Genomic DNA, 5,749 nt, shown 5'->3' with positions numbered 1-5,749 from the left:
TCAGCAAAAGCAACGCATTATGTGCAATTGCGACACTTTTAGCTAAGGATTGGTTCGTAAATGCGATGAGCCTACAGTAACAAACGATTCAATGAATGAAAATGTGCCTTTTGATGCATCAGAAATAACATACAGTGATACAGAGCAGAAGAATATGGTCTGAACTGAACCCAAAAGTATGAACAAGGAAACTTGACATATCCTCTAGCCTCTGCCCTTTGTCAATGTAAGGACGAATGGAACTAGGCAACCGATTCATAGCTAGCCGGTCTGAAGGCCCCAAGTTCTCTATGACAAAGCACATTATTTGCTTCAAGAGAGTCAATGTTTATCCATTCATGCTCTCACTATGTCACAACCCGAGACTACCCTCTAGTCGTAATATAGTGTTTAGTGCCACAAGTGACCCCAAGCTAACTGATAGACTAGCATGACACTAATATATAAATACATAGAACTGAAATACCGATGCAAAAGTTAAATCTGAAATAGGTTTATTAAACTCAAAACAACAAGTATCTGAATAAACATAAGCTGGAGCTAATGTGACTGTCTGAAAGCCTCTACTGAGATGAGTTGCTAGGACAATCCCCTAGCTAACTCTTAATGTCTGAAAACTGAAACAGTAACAACTAAATGAAATATATAGATCGTCCTCCAAAGATGAGGACTCACCAATAACACTACCAAGGCCGATTTGAAGTTGTACTAACCGCGGCGTGAGTGCTGAACATCTGAACCTATATTATAGCCAATGACGTCTATAATGCTTGAGCCCACATCTGAAAATTGGACGTGCTGGGGAGGGGGTGGAAATACTGTTGGTAAAGGACGAGAGCGGTTAACACGATGAAGCACCCGAATTCGACGCACTATAGTAACATCAGTAGCAAATTGGAAAGGGATCTCCTTCCATTTGCATCTACAAATGGGGCAAAGGAGGTTCCCATGCTTAACATTTTCGCCAATGCAGCTGAAGTGAAACGAATGCATGCATTCAGCAGTAAATATGGCCTTACCTTTCTCAGCTTTCATACTCCCAAGGCAAATCACACATGTTTCCTGCAACAACAATATAATTGAATACAAAAGCAACACACTAATCTTCAATCAAAATTCGTACAATTTACATGGCAACAAGGCACAAATTTAATAGTAAAATAATCTCATTAGGTCTTAATCTCATTTTTTTTTAAAAATAATCGTACAATTTACCTAACATCTATTATTCTTTTTGAAAATGGTGTTTGAACCTGCTTGAGCACACATCAACTACTTAGCAAGATCAGGGGCAGCTCAACGTAATTGGGGGCCTAAAGCAAAATTTCAATTCGCGGCCTAAAATAATAAATATACTTCATATATGTATTTATTCAAAAAAAAAAATTACACTATTTAGATGAAAATTACTAGTACTTAATATTGTTTTTTTCAGTTACTAGTTTTAGGTATGATTTTATCAACTCAACATTGAAAAACATGCTTTAAGTGAGACAATTTATATGTATTGTTAACATAATGCTATAAGTAATAAGTTGATAAATATTAAATAAAAATAAGAGTTAGAACCATAGAAGTTGACTCAAGAAGTTGATGACTTGATATACCTCATTTTAATATGCTTATAGTAATGCTTGAAACTAAAATTTAAAAAGAAATAAAAAAGAATTTGTAATTCTTTGTTCAACACTTTTCACTATTAATTTTTATTTTTAACAAAGTACAAAAGATGTTAAAGTGGATAAAATAATTTATTTTTAAAAAAATTATACTTTTTTATCATAAATAATTATTTTTTCTATAAAAATTTAAACACATAATTTATTCTTAACAATAATTTGGGGCCCCCGAAATTTGGGGGCCTAAGGCAAAGGCCTTATTTTCTAAAGCATAGAGCCGCCCCTGAGCAAGATATAGGATATTTTCTTCTTTTAGTTAATTATTCTTTTATTTCTGAAAAGGTACTAATAAAATTAATTAACAAAAAATTTATAATATTGATTAAAATTATAATTATTTTAAATAATTAAAATGGTTAAAAATAATTATAAAAAAAAAACTCAAAATAAATATTATATTGTAAATCACCGGAGAGATCAGTGTATTGAGTCAAACTTAAAGAAAGATTTCTGAAACTATCCTTAAAAGTTTTTCTTCTTAAATTCTGAAAAGTAGTGGTCTTTTTCATAAAATAAATAAATGAAAGATTGTGGTCATTTTCAATAATAAATGTTTTAATTGATTGCAAAAATCAACTTAAAATGTTTGTATGGTAAAATCCAACAAAGGTCAACCATTTATATCTTGCTTCAAAAGAACGATAACCTTGTTACCTTTAAAATGGGTGTTAAAAGCAAATTAAGGAAGACAATATTATACTAATCAATGAAAGATAGTGGTCATCTTCAATACTTACAATAATAATTAAAAAAAGGTGTTTTAATTGATTACAAAAATCAACTTAAAACGTTGTATGGTAAAATTCAATAACGGTCAACGTTTTATACATATCTCGCCACAAAAGAATGATACCCCTGTTGCTTTTAAAATGGGCGTCAAAAGCAAATTAAGGAAGACAATATTATATTGTAGAATTGGATTTCTTTAGTTCACTAATCAATGCCATGAAAATGTAAAGAATAATAATTCAATATATACCCTCATCGATGCGTTGAAAGTAACAGTAAAACTAATTAAGATCAAAACTAGGGAATGAGATGCGACAAGACGGGGTAGGTTTAAATTATACTTATTCATAAAATTTATGCAGAACAGATTACAATTTATATGAGTTTAAATAAATATTTTTCTAAAAATTGCAATTTATGCGGGAGGATTTACAACAAATCATGCTATATGGGGGTGGGGGCGGGCGGGTGGATTGAAGTCTTTATAATTTTAGGTGGATTTACTCTGCAACTATCACTCCCCGCCCCATCTCATTTGTCATCTTAATCAAAACTACAAATAAAGGGTACTTAAGTAAGAACAAGAATTAAATTTCACATAGAAAGAGCACAACTTTTTGCTGGTTTGTTGCTATCGGCCACTCTTAGTGGTGAAGCAATTAAATATTGTCGGAAAATAAAAAGGGGAACATGGATGGAGAATTTTAGACTAAAAAGGGAGAAATCGAAAAAATAGTAAAACAAAAATAAAAAAAGAGGAGAAATGAAAACGAACCTTGGATGAACGTGCAGTGGGGCTGGGTAAATGGGACAAGGAGGACAGCGACAGAGGAATAGCTGGTGTATTGAAATGGTATGTCTCATTCTGGGAATTGTTATCCTTACACTTAAGTGAGAGCGCCTTCTTCATCTTGTGCCAGACCATCAACATTTTTTCTTTTTCTTCGAAGAAAGATGAGAAACCAAGAAATTAGAAAGAGTGCAAATGAATGATTTTTTGTGATATTCAATGTCGTTGGGTACTGTATTTATAGTGAGAAGTAGAGTTTGGGTGATAAATAAAGATAGATTTGAGTAATTTTATAGATAATTTAACTTTAATTTAAGTAATGCGCGGATTTCAAAAATTTATACATTGTCATTGAGGTCAATAGTTTAAAGAAGAGCTTCCGAAAAAATAATTAATTTTTTTCTTTGTAAAAATTAAAGAGTTCATATATATATAAAATCCTTTTCAATTATTAATAAAAATTAGCAAAAATCCATTATACGATATTTAAACCAAACACCCCTAAGTTATATGTGTTGGTTGGTAAGTAGTTAATTCATAATTTACTTATTTGAGAAGAAAAAAGATAACTAACTCGCTAAAGTTAGGTTATATTATTATTGATAGAAACGGTAGATTCATAATTTTTAATTTATGAATTTTAAACAATAATTATTTTTCTTACAAGATTTTATATAATTATTTTACATATAAAAATTATATTTTAAACATAAATATAAGATTTGAATAAGAACTAATGATTTTCTTGTGGAACACTTGATTATAGCGAAACTTTGCTTTTCATCATTATTGCATTATACTTTTGACACTACTAATATAGTATAAATAAGTGAACTTCGATAAGGAAAAATAATTAAGTTATATACACTTTTAACAAAACAAAGTATATTTATCATCTAGCTCCTGGGTTTGCAAAATTATACTAGGGAAGAGATTTATTTCAATAAATTATTAAAAGGAGAATCTGGATGGTTAATATATATATATAGAGAGATATTGACTTGCTTGATCTATGACTGGGCGGACAACCGCCATGTCAGTGATCCTGTATCGTTGGTATCAGAGCCTAGGAACTTTCATGGTATATATATATAATTGATGTGAAGAATTTCGGCATAGATATAGTCTCTCTTTTATGGATCAAGAAAAAATTAAAAGTACTCGGTTAGAAGAGGTAGATATACCTCAAAACCTTGATTTGTTAAACAAATGGACTATTTCGAAAGTGAATATAAAAACTATTTATGATTATGGTTGGTTTGATAAAATCTCAAATAAACAGTTGATTAAAACAACTGAGCAATCTTTGGCGTTAAACTCGTCAGAACAAACTATTCGTTTATTAAATAAGCGTGATATTGAATTTTATAAATCTCAATATAAATTCTTGCATATTGGCATGGTTCAAATTGCTTTCAAGCCTTTGACTCTTAAAGGGTTACCAGAAACTTTCTTAGCTGCTCTTCGTGACGCGAGAAATCTTAATTTTCGACAGTCTTTGATGGGTTCGATAGAATCTACAGTGACCTATGGCCCAGTTTATTTTAATGCTCAGCCAAATTTGCAGTTATCTTTGACTGATTCTAATATCTTAGATGCTTTAACTTTGAATGTTAAGACACATGGTTATAACTATGCAACTGGTTCTGAATTAATCTGCTTGTCTTATAGAATATATTTTAAATTACTTACTACTTTGAATCCTAGATGTAAGTTATATAATACATCTGATCAAACTATTTTGGTAGAAACTAATTTCACCAGATATAAGGTCACTACTAGAATACCTATAAAATGGGAAGAAATTAATTTTCCTACTACTTGAATTCTAGATTCTGTTATACCCCCTGAACACTGACAGATGCTGTCACCAATTATGAATATTCTCATATTAGTCAAAATTCCGATGGAAAAATTTGTATGCAGTTTGATGAAAAAAGTATTCCTTATAGTAGACATTCTTTTGCTTCTGATAGAAGACTGACTATTCAACATATTTCTCCGATAGAACCTTGTTATGGTCCAGCTAGAAATTGAGTTGCTTCATTGCATACTTTATCAACAGTTATATCTGCGGAAAAACAAAAAATTAAAATTGATCCTCGGTTAAACATTGTTCAAACAAATGATAAATCATCTGATGTTTCTGATAAAGATATTCCTTCTGTATCCGAGATGTATTTTAATCTTAATGATGCTTAATGATGCGAGAACATCAAATTGATTTTAGTCCAGGTTCACTGGCAAGAAAATATATTCAAAACGAATTTTAAATGAAAAATGGAACCGATTTAAAACTTGGTTTTTTGACACTTACAGTAGAGAAGATTTAAATAATATTTCTCAAGAATTTTATGAAACTTGTGCATTACATAATCATATTATGTTCTTTGTGCCTTGGTTTATAACCACTTATTTACCTTTATTCATCAACGTTCTTGAACGATCTTACAAAGATGAATCAGGTAAAATTATTCAATCCATTTAACCTCCTCAAGCTCCGTTTATTTTACCAAATAATATTGGTATTACTTTTACTGCTTTTCATAAA

At 30.6% G+C, this 5,749-nt stretch overlaps 1 pseudogene; it reads right to left on the bottom strand.

Moving 5' to 3' along the window:
* Positions 1–745: 745 nt before the first annotated feature.
* On the bottom strand, positions 746–3,339 carry LOC125834545 (E3 ubiquitin-protein ligase WAV3-like; annotated as a pseudogene).
* Between the last annotated feature and the right edge of the window lie 2,410 nt (positions 3,340–5,749).

This window comes from Solanum verrucosum, unplaced genomic scaffold, assembly GCF_900185275.1.
Source record: "Solanum verrucosum unplaced genomic scaffold, falcon-dt-bn FXZP01000287.1, whole genome shotgun sequence".
Classification (NCBI taxonomy): domain Eukaryota; kingdom Viridiplantae; phylum Streptophyta; class Magnoliopsida; order Solanales; family Solanaceae; genus Solanum; species Solanum verrucosum.
This window is presented reverse-complemented; position numbering and strand designations above follow the sequence as displayed.